This window comes from Hippopotamus amphibius, chromosome 15 (assembly GCF_030028045.1).
Source record: "Hippopotamus amphibius kiboko isolate mHipAmp2 chromosome 15, mHipAmp2.hap2, whole genome shotgun sequence".
Lineage (NCBI taxonomy): Eukaryota > Metazoa > Chordata > Mammalia > Artiodactyla > Hippopotamidae > Hippopotamus > Hippopotamus amphibius.
The window spans coordinates 43250582-43266997 of NC_080200.1; positions in this window are offsets into that span (position 1 = coordinate 43250582).

Consider the following 16416-nt stretch of genomic DNA (forward strand, 5'->3'; position numbering starts at 1 on the left):
TTTAACAGCACCTATCAGTTCAGTTCTACAATTGAAAATTTGTCGTCTCAGATTGAAAATTTCACAATAGTACAGCTTGCGTATTTTTGCCAGCATAAAGCAGATATGAGCCTGGCACACGGTTGATGTTCCGTACATGTGGAGGGAGTTAATGAGAGGGAGTTAATGTTGAGACAATCCTTGCTTGAAAAACTACCTCTTAATTTGGACTGTGAAAGAAAGAAGCCCAAACCCCTGTACTAATGAGATTTAGAAGGTTTATAATAAGAGTAGATTATTGGTAGTACTTGGTGGGTGTTCTCTTTAAGAAGTTCCAGGAGTTAGACACAATTTTATAGGCTTAAATAAAGCAATCTGACTTCCCATATTTAAATTAGAATGAGAATCAACATGATCTGGTCTTACTTTCCAATGCAAAACTATTTAATTATGCTCATTAGACATGTTTCCCCGAATTGTATCTTAATTGTAAATGAGAACAGTCAGGACCGGAAAGATCAAGATACTGAGTTTGCTAGAGGTGGAATAATATTGGCTAAAAAATTACAGATTGTTCTGACCACTGTGAAACTGGGTCTTTAGCAGCCTCTCTTAACTCCTTGTTCTCCTTTAACCTCAGAACCAGTCCTGGCCTGAGAATGGCAAAAACAAAAAAACAAAAAAACAAAACAAAAAAAAAACGGGAAGGAAGGAAGAAAGAAAGAAAAGAAAAAAAAGCAGAAGGGTTTTCTGACAAGCGAAAGGTGGTGCAGGAATGTATTGATAGAAGCAGCTGCAAAAACCAGTTGCTTGCAGTATCCTGGTGGCACAGTGCCCTCTGGTGTTAGGAAGGGGTACTTTCATCATATGCACGTTTAGGGCTAAGCAAAGATGATGGGAGCTTCCAACAGATCTCAGACCCAGAGCACAACATTCTGTCATGCAACTTTTTTGCATTTACCAACAACAAAAAGAAATGTTGACTGACATCCAGTGTTATAATTTATGCTCACTACCCTACATATTTTTTAGGACAATGATTCTCAACAGCTCTGCTTTGAGAAGTGGAACAAAATTATTTAAGAGCTATGCTACAAAAAATGATGCGTATAATGGAAGAGTGCACAAAATCAACTTCTTGGAAATATGAGTTAGAGAAGATTCAAGGTGATCTATAATAATCTCTTATTCATTCATGTAAGAACATTTTTTAAAAAAGTACAGAGGGGGTATAACAATGGAAGATTGCATGGAAAGTTCTGCTTGGATGTTAGTACATCTTAGAAAAACATTTGGCTGGAACATAGCCAGGTAAGAATGACTATGATTACAGTGAGAATGAGGAGGGGTTGTCCTTTGGTTCCAAGAAGGAGACTCATTTGGTGATTTTGACAAATAGGGAATTTATTCTTAAACTACATGAAGTGGAAAGGGAAATGGGAATCTCACCTGTGTATCCAGGCCACGTGGATTGCAGGAAAATTGACAATTGGCCCTCATGGGAGGCTGCAAAGACTGCAGCTTGATGGTTGATCAGAATCTGAGGTACTCTGTAGTATCAGAAATTTGTGCCTTTGAACTTTAGTACTCTGCTAGTAGCAAGATTCAGTTAGTCTTGTCTTTTGCTCCTCCTTCTATTACCAGCTGGCCAATTTATGTCCTGGTTCAAATTACCAGGGAGAATCAGAGTGGCTGTCTGATTACCAAGCCACAGCATCATAAGTCACAGACCAACTTGTGGCTGGATTGGTTGTTCCTTAGGTCGGGTGCCTCCCCTGGTCCCATCCGTAGTGGCCGAGGGGCTGGTCATGTGCAGCGATCAACTGCTTTCCTCATGGACTCTGGACACCTTTAGAAGGAGATGCTGAGCATGACAGGTGCTACGAGCGTTATCTCTAAGGCAAAATGTGTTTGTGATCATTTGGCAGTATATTCAGTTACTATAAAGAAATTTAGGTGCTATTTCACTTAAAAGGGTTTGAGAGGGTTTTATGTGTGTGTGTAAATTTTTGATGGGGAGGGGATGCAGGAGTGCTTAACTTTTAACAATATCTAACAAAACTAGTTGTTCCATGGAGTGTACTTTGGAAAATGTGACACCACTTATGAGGTGTTCGTTATTATGATACAATTACTTACTAATCACATTTGGAGTGACATAACGCTTTCCAAATAAATCTTGGCTTATGTTTTAGTCTGAAACCCTTAGAGCCAACAGACATATGGTCCTTACTGATATGAATTTTTTTCCTTCTGATTTCTTTGCAGTTAATCCTACAAGTCATTTTATATCTGAAAAATGTGGTTAAAATTGTGAATGCTGTTGAAAATGATACCAGTCATCATGCACATTCATGACATACAAAAATACATCGCTATAGATCACAGCACTGAAGACGATGCTGATGTGGATTTATTTTATATGTATATATAAAATATATATGATCATATGTATACTCAGGGCACAAGCATAAGAACTTTGTCAACTTGAAACTCACTCTCTAACTCTATTTTACACCAGTGTTTCTGGTTTACTTTGAAAAACTGTCCAGATGTTCTGTGGGCATTTTGAACAAGTGTCAACCTTTAGTAGGTGCTTCCAAAATAGAAAGTCTGTCTACGCCTTGAAGAGGGCACTCTGTGGTGTTTGAATTCTGGTTTCTTATTCCAGTTTGTTTAGCGGCTTTACTTCCCATCCTGTTAGATTTTATTTCAATGGATCTTATTGTTTTGACCTAATAACATCTAACACGTTTCCCCATTTTCTACTGCTTTTTTGAAGAACACCTTAGTTCTCTTCTACCCTTTGAGGTTACTCCATTTTCTACCTATCTATCGTTGCCATAAAGATATATCCTTTCCTTTCTTGCCTCTACCATAATTTTTTTCTTAAGGGGACCTCTCTCTTTCTGCAGCTTAATCAGCTTGTCTTCTCTTGTTTTACTTTCAGTGTAACACTGCTGATCTCTAACACTAAAACTGAAGCATACTTTTCCAAGCTACTCTCCTTCCTCTTGGATCTCCTAAGAATACTTGCTTTCCAGAGACTAAGACTTAAGACACAGTTCTTTTTAAAAATTTAATTACCTTCTTCACCTTTGGGTTTGCAATAGTTTAATTGAATTGTTTCTCTTCTGCAATCCCCCCAAAGAACATATTCTCTTTATAATAAAGGCCTATATCCTCGACTTGTTGTCAATAACACATACTAATTTTTAATTTTTTTTTTAACTCTCAAGAGTCTACTTAAGATCACATAGCTGGTAAAATCTCAAAATCTCAAAAAAGCTGATAAATCACAAAAGTCAAAAAAGTTACTCCCTCCAGGCTTTTATCCTTAAATACAGTTCAAAAAACCGTGGAATCTGGGACAGCTGATCTAGCTCTGCATACCTAGACCTGGTTCTGAATGACAAGTAGTCCTAGTGTGACCATACAGCGGTGCTCTATAGTCCACATGTATCTTAGCTGCCTTTGTACTTTAACATCCTGCACGTTGCCTGAAAAAGACTAAAAAAGAGCGAATATTATTCCTTTCGGTAATACTTGACAGAATGCCCCCGCCTAATGTTTAGTGCATAGAAAAACTGAAACAGCCACTCTCTCAGGCAGATCCTACAGACCCTGTCTGGTATCTTCGTGTTCCTGTGCTGCAAAATGGGGATCAGAATGACAGATGATTCTGGAACTTGTTGGGAGAATAAAATGAAACTACGTGTATGAAAAGTACTTTGTAACCTCGAAAGGGCTATAAAAGTTAATTATGTTTGGGGAAATGAGTGTTCTGACTAATTACCCTCCCAGGTTTACTCTAAGTTCATTAGGAACTATCCTAGAAAATTCCCCTGAATTAGTCTTCAGTTTTGTCATATCTCTTGTTTGCTGGGAACAGTTTTTTTTCATTGCCTGGAGAGCAAAGGTTGTCCTTATCGTAGCCTTTGGAAAATTTTCACAACTTAGGCCTTAGTAACTTTCCAGTTTATGTGTCTTGTCTGCCCTTATAAATTCCCGTGAAACCAGGATAGGTGATAGAGTGTTTTTCTGTATCCTGGCCTTTGCTCACTTGGTCATGAACTTACCCCTTCACATCCATCTAAATCTTGCCATTTCTCAATGCCCAGCATAATGCATTAGCAAACTCATAGTTGCCAGTTGCATCTGGAGCATATGTTGGGTATATATTTCTCTGGAAATTAATCAAATGTTGGGGACCTTAATGTACCTCATGGCAATTAAGGGCCACGTTTTCAGCACTTCTCACCTCTCCCTTTTTCTGGCCCATAGGACCCCAGCTTACTTCCCTTTTCTCTTAAGATGACAGAAGCTACTTTCTTTCCAGAGATTTTTCTTCCTCCAAGATGGATTGTGAGATGGGATTCTTCTCACCTACTCCCTCTAGTATGTCTCTGAAATGAAGTCCATAGTGTTTCTTATTTTAAGCATTTGCATTTGCCTTTGTAGAGAGTAGATGGGAGAATGACAGAGGTAGCAAATAGGGAGACGTGATCAATTTTGCAGTGTTCTAATAGTCTCCTTCCTTCGCCTGTGTTTTCTGGGTCCTTTCCTGCTCTGTGATCTGCTTCTGGTATCTCAGCACGGAGCTCAGGAGCACCTCTTCCCCAGTTCCTCAGCATTCAGGGGCCCTCTGGGTGTAGGATGGTCATTTACATCTCAGGGGGCTCCAGCCTAGGTGCTTTGCACTTAAACATGTGTTCCAGGTGGAAATCTCACCTTAATAACAACTGCTACTTTTGAGCAACTTATCTAATCCCCACAGTTATTCTGCATGGCACCTCATTGTCATTGAGGAGATAGATTCAGGGAGGTTAAGAGACTTGGTCACAGCTATAGAGTGAGTAAAAGCAGGGCTAGGAGTGGACCACAGGCCTATTTGTCTCCCAAATTTGTGTTTCTTCCACTCTTCCCAACTGCATTACCTCAACTCTAGGTTACCTCCTGGCAATCACGGACTAGCACATGAAAGTACAAGAAGGCACTCCTGTTGTTATGTTGATCTTAGTGTTTGTATCTTTCATTTTTAATTTTTATTTTAATATTTAAGAATATTGTCTTCATATTCTTTATAAAGCTAAGTGAAGACAGAAACATTGTTTTACATGTCACTGTGTTAGCCAATGCACCTTTACTAAGGATTTAATGCATAGCATGTGTTTACCATATATTTATTGGTTACTTGTTCCAGAAAGGTTCTCAAGAATAAATAGGTTCTTTTATCTGTTTTCATGTTTATGTGTAATGTAACTGGGATCATAATTCTAATTTTTCTTCACTGAGTGACGATCTTACAAATGAAGAGTGATCTCAGCACGTGACCAACAACAAAACAAAACCAAAAGATGTTTAAAATTGTGTCTGTAAGGGGCCACATAGAAATGGAGTTGTGGTTAAAAAAAAAAAATGCCTGGACAGAGAAGTAGAATTTAGAGATGATGGCCAGTGTGTAGAGAGTTTAGGTTTTTTTCAGGACCAATGAAGAGACAGAAGAAGGATTATATCTATCAGATTTGTCTTAGGAATGCCACACCGGCTGTACCAGAGAGAGTGGGCTGTAGTGGTGTGAAGCTGGAGGCAGAGGGATCTGGACCCCCTTATTTGGGATCTAGGTTTACTTCCCCAGCCCCAGCCCACTTCCCACATTACTGTACTAGCCAGGGTGCCTAATCCTGTTAATCAGTGGGAAATTGAGTTTCCACTCACAGTGGATGCAATGAAGATTATGTTAGAACCTAGAGGATCGCTGGAGTACCTCATGACACTCCTGTGACAGATAATCCTGTTCAGTGTAAAACTGTAGCAGTCTGATAAAGACAAGACCAGCAAAGACTCATATCCCATGGGAATAAATATTTGGATCTCCCTCCCAGCTAAAGAATCTAGCTGAGATGCTATCAGAAAGTAAAGGGAACTTGAAATGAGTTGGGGAAGAAGACAGCAGTGATTACCAGCTTCAGGCTAGTGAACAGCTCCTGATGTAGGAATCGTAGCAGTTGTGCTCAGTATTGTTTAACTGTTTCTTCTCCTCCTCCTTTCCACCTCTCTCCATTATATGAAGACTACTGATGCCAGCCAACATTTAGTTTTCAGGCGGGAGCATTAATGAATGATATCAACAAGAATGAAGTGGTTGATATGTATTGGTGACACAAAATTTTCATTTGAATTAAGGACAGGAATGCATGCTGAGGGCCAGAATGAATGGACTGTGTTGTAGTTTCTGATTTTTTTCTTCCGGATCCACTCCCTACTCTTCCCCTGGGTCTGACTTGGAGGCTATTATAGACTGAATGTTTGTGTCCCCCTAAAATCCATATGTTGAAATACTTAGCCCTAGTGTGATGGTATTAGGAGATGAGACCTTTGGAAGATGACTAGGTCTTGACGGTGGAGGCCTCATGAATGAGATTAGTGTCCTTATGGAGGAAAACCCAGGGAGTTCCCTACCCTTTCTGCCATGTGAGGATGCAGCATGAAGACAGCCACCTGTGAACCCCTGAATCTGCTGGTGCATTGATCTTGGACTTCCCAGCTTCCAGAACTGTGAGAAATAAATAAAATTTCTGTTGTTTATAAGCGACCCAATCTATGGTATTCTGTTATAGCAGCCTGAACGGACTAAGACCCTGACCTTCATCACATGATCTTGCCTTCTCAATGTGCATTGGATTCAGCCAATGAGAAGGGCCAGCAGGAGATAAGAAGGAGTAAGGAGAATGAGATGAGTTTATTTATTCCCCTGGTTCCTTCCTTGTAGGGTCTTCATGGGCAGAATGTATCCCTTGACCAAATGTCACAGCTGTTTTCCCTGAACAGCTCTCTGAATTCAGTGGTTAGAGAAATGCTCCCTCACGTAGTCCCTTCAGGAGTTAGAATGGTATTATTACTAGTCTTTTTTTTTAAATGGAAATCCTCAAATAAATTTAAAAAAAAAAGGAAATCCTCTTCTGATTGTCATAAATCTTTTTTTAAAGTAATTAATTAATTGACTGTGTTGGGTCTTCATTGCTGCGCACAGACTTTCTCTAGTTGTGGCGAGCGGGGACTACTCTTTGTTGTGGTGCTCGGGCTTCCCATTGCGGTGACTTCTCTTGTTGCAAAGCACGGGCTCTAGGTGCATGGGCTTCAGTAGTTGTGGCACGTGGGCTCAGTAGTTGTGGCTCGCAGACTCTAGAGTACAGGCTGAGTAGTTGTATTGCATGGGCTTAGCTACTCCTTGGCATGTGGAATCTTCCCAGACCACGGATCAAACTGGTGTCCCCTGCGCTGGCAGGCAGATTCTTAACCAAAGTGCCACCAGGGAAGTCCCACTAGTCTTAAGTAATGTGGTGTCTCCTGTGGTTTCCCTATATTATGCTCATGCCTTTAGAATTAGTCCTTTTATTAAGGTTTCTTCAAATTACCCAGTTTATAGATGCCAGCTCTTCCTGCCAGGATCCTGATAACCCATGAAGCTTGGCATTGAACTGATTAACACGTTTGGAAAAGTGATTCCTGCAGTGTCCTCTTGTAGGGGGTTTCAGGGCGTGGTGCCCAGGGCTTAAAGGCACTGGTCTAGAGACGTAGCTTGGGCATTGGTTCTTCACTTCCTTTAACTCTTTTAGTTTTCTGCTTAATTTTGCCAGCAGAAAAAAATCAATGAACTCTTTTAGAAACAAGAGCCCCAGTTCAAAACACACACAAGAAATCATATTCCCCTTGCCTACTAGAAATACGTTTGAATAACTTTTTGGAGCTGTTCTCATCTATAGCTTTTTGGAGCTATACCTCATCTCCAAAGGGCATACTTTCCTCCAAAGTAAGTTGTAAACTTGTAAAATTGTGCATTTGTCTTTGGTGTCCCTTAATTCTCATTTCTTTATGGGATATCTCTGCCATTCCCTGAAGATACTCAGGAACCTCACATTTTTCTCCAAGTACCTCCCATTATAAAATCCAGCTTCTGGGAAAGGCTGTGAATTCATTTTTACAAAATAAATGACTACTTGACTTTGATTTGTTACCTTGCTCAGATAGCAAAAGCTATCAAAAGCAGGGTTTTCTCAACCCCAGCACTATTGACATTTGGGGCCAAAAAATTCTTTGTTGTGTGTGTGGGGGGGGGGGCGCTATTCTGTGCATTGCAGGCTGCTAAGCTGAATCCCTGGCCTCAACCGACCAGATGTCAGTAACACCCTTCTCCTAGTCGTAACAACCAAAAATGTCTCCAGACATTCCCAAATGTCCTATGGGGGCAATATCACTCATAGTTGAGATTGAGAACACTGGTCTAAAAGGATGAAGTTACACCTGTGCAATCTTTGGACATCATCAAACCAAAAGGGCAACAACTGGGAGGTCCTTCTTAAAATATGGACCTTGAGTGCTTGTTGGTAAGGGACCACCTGGTTTTCTAACTGAATTGTACAGCCAGATAATTTTTTCTCCACACTGAACATTTCCCACCAAGTGATGGAATTATGATGACATGCGATTATGAATAAAACTATATTTTCAGTTCCTGTTTCACATTACATATTTATAATATATATATAAACACACACGTACACACACACACATACAGAGACAGAGACACTTGTAAAGAATTGGCTTATGCAGTAATGGAGGCTGAGAAGTCCTAAGATCTGCAGTCAGCAAGCTGGAGGTCCAGAAGAGCCAATGGTGTAAGCTCCAGTCTGAGAGCCAGCAGGCTTGAGACCCAAGAAGAGCTGATTTTTTGGTTCGACTTTGAAGGCAGGAAGTGACCAATGTCCCATCTCAAATAATCAGGCAGGAGGCATTTCCTCTTACTTAGCTTTATGATTCTATTCAGATCTTCAGTTGATTAGATGAGCCCCACTTCCATCAGCAAGGAGCAATCTGCTTTAGTCTACTCATTCAAATGTTATTCTCATCCAGAAACACCCTCACAGTCACACCCAGAAAAATGGGGAAGACAAACTGGGACTGGCCAAGCCTGGGGTCAGAGGTGGCTGAATCACCTCTGGGGCTGAGGGAGACCCACCCAAGTGATGCAGAATGGAGATAAGTGGTTTTCCAGTGGAAGGTGGGAAATAAATTTCTTCTTTTGGGCCACACATGTAATACAAAATTACATTTTTATTTTATAAAATTGCACATTCTTCACTACATTGACCACATGTTATCAATCCTCGATTGATAGGTAGGTAGCTAAATACGTGATAGATAGTAAATATATAAATTTGAGCATCAGTGATAGGCTCAATATAATTCTGGGTGCTGGGGCTGCAAAAATAAGTGATACCTTGGGTTCTTAAGTGGCCAAGAAAAACCTGGCCTCTGTTCACTGATGCTGAATAGAAATACGGAGCAGAGCTTTGGAGGAGTAGAAAGGAATAGCTTTTATTACTTTGCCAGGCAAAGGGGGCACACAGTGGCTAGCACCTCAAGAACTGTGCCCTCCTCCCTAGGGAATAGGGAGAGGTCTTATCGTTGGGGCTCGTGGTCAGGGGCAGGCAATAAGGATCAAGGCAGTAACAGCCTTGCATTCTTCTGATGGGTTGGTGGTGAGGTAGGTAGGAGTCAGCATCATCAACCTTCAGGTCCAACTGGTGTGGGGTCTACGTGCTTGTGGGCAGCATGCCATCATTAATCTCTAATTTCTCCCACCTGGAGGGGGTTTCAACGTCTGCAAAATAGCTCAGAGATATTGCTGTGTGTATTGTTGCTGGGGAAACAGGACCCTGCCGCAAGGCTGCTCTTGCCTGTTTCAACCAGGTCTCGTGCATCCCCTCCCTTCATTAGTCAACAACTGGCTGCCCAGTTGGAACTCAGGCAAGGTCATGGAGGCTAAATGAAGGCTATTTTCCTATAATCAAAGAAATAGGGGACACAGAAAGGCTTTGTGCCCAGGAGCCCCACAGGGCCCTGCTTGGTATCACTTAGTCTCATGAAACTCATGATTAATGGGGAAACTTAAACAAACAACCATTATAAAACAGTGTGATAATCACTAACAGGTATGATGACAGATAATGATTGGTGAGATAAAGATTCATATTCTAAGGCAAGTCAAGAAAATTTTAAATATAAAAAATGTTCTCCACCCTTTGGCCTCCTCTTTTCCCTCTACTGTGCATTGTGTAGCTGCATCGTGCCGCAACCAAAGCTCCCTATTGGCAGAAACACCTGGTCAACCATAAAGAGCAACTTTCTCCCAGCACCAACAACTCCTTAAATGATACATTCCTTCTTGATCTTGTTGCCTGAAAACTGGGTCCACCTGCTGGTGGATATTGAGCCAGTAGCTACAACCAAGCCAAAGATCGGGAGAGGGAAGGATTTATTACTTTCAGGAAGTAAGGAGAATACCAGGGATCTCTCCCAAAGCAATGTCTCCCTGAACAGCAAAATTGGGGAAGTTTTAAGGTAAGGGTACATGCATATTCATGAAGGGGCTTGAGCAGAGGAGGGATTTAGCATAGAATTGGGGCAAAGGCTGACAGAATCCAAGCTTTAGTTGACTGAAGTCATGAGGGTCAATATCATCATTCCTTAGTTCCTGCAGAACCCAAAGATATATTATTATGTATATCCCTTGAGGAACCAGACCCCTGCCCCAAGGCTGCACTATTGTTTCTTGACTGCTCCTCCCTAGTTTCTGCATTCTCTCTGTTAAGATCTTTAATTACTTTGACATGTTCAAGGGCAAACATTGTGGCCAGGCTTAGACCCTAAAATGGCTTATGCCAAAATGGGTTCTTTTATGTCAAGAAAGCCATTCCTGGTTCTCTTTCTCAGCATACCCCCTAACTTATCCGCTTACAATCTTGTAAAGGGTCATGATGATCCACCACTTTGTACTTACAGATCTGGTTGTGCATTTCGTGTACAGCCCTCTGTCTCAAAAGCGTATGTAACTGTGCTTTGACTTCTAACAGGCGAAATAGTGTTTGAAGCTTTCTGAGGCTGTTCTGGGTTATAATCCTCTATTTGGCTCGAATAAAACTTTCCATTTCTTTCTTAGACCAACTGATTAATTTCTTGTTGACATGATCTTGCATAAAGGAATAAAATCCTTCTTGGTCTTTATGGTATGATTTATTGCCTTTTTTGGCATTTGTGGGGAACATAAAAATGAAGAAGATAAACATACTGAATTTAGAGTCAACAGACCTTGGGTAACATTTAGCTGTGGGTCCTTAATTAACCAAAGATATGACCACTATTGGTTTTGGTGTCAAGAATATAAAATGAGGAAGTTGAACTAGATGATCCTCTAGATTTCTCTGTCTTTTAAAATTCTAAATATTTGCATGTATGAGATTGTAGCAATCCACGGCAACTTCATTGGAATTGTTGAATAGTCAGGATGTACATAAACTGAGAAGCCACTAGATGTCATACACTTCAAAGATTTTGCTTGTCAAACCCTATTTTAAATGCCAGGATATTTGGGAAGCTGAATGTGACCTTAAAATTCATGTTGTTCAATCATGTCAATTAAAAACAGAAATAGACTATTTGAACTAGATAAGTAATTTAGCTAAGATCACATAGCTAGTTAGCATTAAAACCAGATTTCTTGACTTTTATTCCAGTGGACTTTCCTCTCTGTAAAGTAAGTAAAACTTGGAGAAGATGTTTTTGCATCAGTTATCAACTTTGATATTTTTTTCTTTTTCTTCTTGAACTATTACTCAAAGTAATTTGGGGAGTCTGGAGTAGACTGTTCAAATTGTTGTGATTTAATATAATACCAATAACACTGGGCCAAAAAGTAATATTATTTGTAGATTCGTACTCTGCTTTGAGACCTGTTTGCAGATAAGTCACAGGAGGATATAAGAAACTGGGTAGAGGTGAATGAAAATGGAAATCACAGTTCACAAACACCTAGCTTATCTGAAGGTTAGACTTTGGCAACCTCAGGTTTTCCTTTCTTAATGTGGTCCTGGATGGAAAAGTTGAAAAGGGCTTTCTTTGAAAAGTGAAAAAGCTTTTTTAAGATCCCTACACCAAACTTATTAATAATAATTTCTATGTCATCCCTGGAACCTTATCTAACATGCAGTTTTTAGTAAACATGGTTATCTAATTCTTGGTTTAGATGACTTCAGGGTTTTTGAAACAGAAACGGGACTGTAAGAGGCATTCCCTTTAAAATAAGAAGTGACAGCAGATAGCCTGAAAGGAATCGGGGGGAAACTGCTAGACTCAAAATTATATTACATAATTATAAAATAACATGTCTAGAAGGGCAACCTTGGCTCTTCAAGGAAAGGTTAAATTACATTCACTATCTTTTCTGACATATAAGTTTTTTGAGAAGGATTTCTTACAAAATGGTTAACATGGAGCTTTGGTGTCCAAAAGGAATAAGTTTTCCTTATATGGGGAAGTCATTTATGTAATGCTTGTAAATGTGAAGTTATAATAAATCCTCTTTTCAAGATGGGGTTGGGAATGGATCATGTGTATAAGTAGTGAGTCTGTTAATACTGGCTTCATTTCCTGAGCAAATTGAGAATAATTATACCACTGTAGAGGGGTGCTATGGGATGTTTGAAAGAGTGTGGAAAGTGGAAAGTGCTATATAATTGTAAGCTATTAAGATGATGACAGCAAGGAAAAGTGAATACACACACCCTCCCAAGAAGAGTTCTCTGTGGGGAGATGAGCTGAGAAAATGGAAGAAATCAGAATTTCAAAGACAGGACAGAAAGGAGGGTGGGCCATGGGTTAACTTCTCTTTGGTGGTAAATGACAGGCCTGATCTACTTTCCAGAAGATAAGAAGTGATCAGAGAGATTCTGCCAGGGATAGGAAAATGGGAACACTCTGAACCAATACTGAGGTGTGACCCATGTGTGTTCATGAATGCATGTGAAGCTATGGCTCTCCGACTGGGATGGAGCTCTGTGAATCTAAGGGACCAGATCTTGCATTCTCCCCATTTTTATTTTCCTGTTCAGTTCCAACATGAAGGGACACCAGAACCTGTATAGCATTTTCCTTAAGCTATTTTCCGTTTTATTTTATACCTACCCTGGGTTGTACGACTGGGGTGTTCTGCTGTTTTTTTCTGTTTTATGTGGTGAGGCTTCAGTCTTTTTCTCTCTCTTTCTTAATCCTCTTGATGGATTTATACTTACAAAATGAAAGTTCTTTGTTGTAGGAAGATTCCAGTTGGTTTCAATGAGGAAGCAAGACCAGTTGGTCATTACCTGTGTTCGCATCTCTCAGGCATGTACTGATTGAATTTCTGTAGTCCCTCAATATAGAAATACTGGTTTTTCCCAGTAAGTAACCAGTAAATGTGCTTTATGTCAACCTGGGGATTTCATATTCTCTTGTATATTACTGGAAAAAACTTATTTCCCACATATATTGATTACATCATAGTAGTTCTGGTCATGTTGCTGTGTTAAGGTGATGTTGGCATTCCAATTATAAATTTTGTTGGTCAGGCTTTTTTAACTTGGCTGTAAAATTCTGCCTCCAGTCTGAAACTTGCTCTCAATCCCAGAGCCATTTAGGAAGGAAGAAAATAAATTTATCTTAAATTGAACAAAATGTTAAAGGGTCAAAATAATTGACAGCAAAAACCTCCAATGGTTCAAATCTAGTTGCTATTTTTCATCAACTCCAAACCCTAAAGCATAATTTTCAAATTCACTAAGTTCTTTCATTCTGTATGACTTTTATTATAGTTTGGAAAGAAGTTCATCTTTAGATCAATGAAGGACATTGGATCTCTGCAAATAAACCAACATAACCTCTGGGTGAGAAAATAATTTTATTTGTGAAAAGTTTTTTTGTTTTTAATAATATAGCTTTGTAAGGGTTACATAGTGGAAGGTCAGACAACACAGTGCACTGGTAGAAATCATTTATACAAGTTCTAATGCTGTCTTTCTTCAACCTCAGTGATAAACCCATGGAAATCCTGCGTATTCACCTCTACTCTCTTGAGTTACTTGCATGTGTTTTCCCTTTTTAATGTTTTAGTTCAACTTTTTAGTTTTTATTTTAATAGCAAGGGTGTTCTGGGGATGGAAGTGAACAAAACTGCACATGAAACTCACTTTGTAAAAGTTTCTCTTCAGAGCTTATCAGTAAGTGAGCCAGGGTGTTGTAGAAGTAAAATGCTTTTTTCAGTTGAACTGTCTTTCTGGAAAACTAATTTGTAATTGCTGATTTGTCTGCACTCTTCAGTTTTTAACCTACGAGCTCAATGATAACTTAGGTGACCCTGAGCTTTTGTTGAACTTACTTTCAGAGATCAAGGCTCCAGTTGGGGACACTACCCCCAGGGATGTTTTCTGCACTCACGGACTTCAAAGCAAACCAAGCCCAGAGAGAGATAGGCATAGTGGGGGGATATCTGAGCCAAATTTTTATCAAGAATATTTTGGAGTAGGGTTCTTGGGATGAACTAAGCTATATACAACTTTTAATCATCTTCAAAGCCCTAAATGATCATGTTTAGTTTTAGTAAGTTCATTTGGAGTTGAAAGCCAATCAGTTGAAAAAAATAGCAAATGTATTATGGAACCCAAGCTGAATCCCTGTCACCACCTTGCTGGGTGATTTTTTTTTTTTTAAGACCTTTATTTGAATATAATTGCTTTACACTCTTGTGCCAATTTTTGAGGTACACCAAAGTGAATCAGCTGTATTCATACATACATCCCCATATTCCCTTCCTCCCACAACTCCCTCCCACCCTCCCTATACTGCTGGGTGATTTTTACTAAGTTGTTGTGCTTCTTTGAAAGTCAGTTCCTCTCTATCCAAAAAAAAAAAAAGAAAAGAAAAGAAAAGAAAAGGAAAGAAAATTGAGTTATCACTGACATAATACTGTTTTGTTTTATTTATTTATTTATTTATTTATTTATTTATTTATTTATTTATTTTTATTGTTTATTCAGGAATTGGGAAACTCTTTCTGGAAAGGGCCAAGTAGCAAATATTTTCGGCTTTACAGACCACATGGTCTCTGTTGCAACTACTCAGTGCTGTTGTAAATAAAAGGCAGTCATAGACAATACATAAATGATGAGTGTGAACATATTCTAGCAAAACTTTACAGAAACTAGTGGCCTGCAGACCGTAATCCGCTGACTCTGGGTCTAATGCATACTTACCATGTGCCAGGCACCCTGCTGACTGCTTTACGTACATTAGTACAGCTAATGAGGAAGGTCCTGTCGTCATCAGCTTATGCGTGAGGAAGCCAAAGCTCAGAGAGGTTCATCCACTTGCACAAGAACACATATAGCTGGTAAGTGGCAGAGCTGAGAGCTGGCATCAAGTCCCCCTGCGTAAACCTCAAGACAGACTTACCTGAGGGAGCTTCCGTAAGAGGAGTGCTAGGCCCCATCACTGTAGGCTAGGAAATGTGACCCAAATCTTCATAACTCCAACTAGTGAGCGCCGTGGAATATTCCGCCACCAAACATATTTTCCAGATGATTCTTGTAATTTAGCTTGGTGATAGGAGTCAAAATAATTTTTTTCCAGATGTACAACTGTACTTGATTCACTCATATTTTAGCTTCCAAAGGAGGGATTCTTCTTCTCTTCAAATGTATTGAATAATTTTTCCACTTGTTTTTCTCCCTTGAAAGCAAGAGAAGAAGTGTTAAGATGTACTGTTTACTTGGACCTGAGTTCCTCATTTTAAGTGGGAAAAACCCAAAGCAAATTTTTTTTCTTCTGTTTTCCTCCCTAAGAGAAAAAAGAGAAGAAATGGAAACAATGAGAAGCCTTGGCAAGTACCATAGAGATAGTGAACTGTGATTCAACACGAATACCATCCCCATCCTCTTGTGTGATTTGACAGTCATTGAAGGGCTTGTGTTTTTAGCTGTATGGCATTTTGTAATGTGGAAAAGTGTATGTATTTTTACAGTAAGATTGTTGGATTGTTACTGAGGCAGAACAGCTCATTTGGCAAGACTTAGAAGTGTATTGAGAATCCAAGTTCGTTTATCTCCATCAGGGAGGGGAGAGCTCCCCAATACCTCATGTCTTCCAAGTGGCTCTGCCTGGTTCCCAGGGCAGGCTGGGACTGAATAAGGAAACAGCAGAGTGTTGACTAGAGATTTCCCACATTTTCAGTGTAGTAGAAAGAACTGTCAAGACTTTCTATACATTGGCTGTGATCCGTGATACCCTTCACAGCTCTTCTTTTAGATTTCCCAGGAGATCTTATCAAAGGGCCTCTGAAAGGAAACATGAGCTGGAAGGAAGGTCTGTAATGCATCAGAAATTCCCAATGAACCTGACCTAGGAAGGTGAACATCCTCACTTAAAAGGTTACTCTTAACCAATCCAGTCTGGAGGACACAAACAGACCCCAAGATCTGGGTTTCCAGGACAAAGTATACATACATATCCATGTATGTATGTTTCCATTGCTGGGACACTTGGAGCATCCTTTCTTTCTAATGGAGA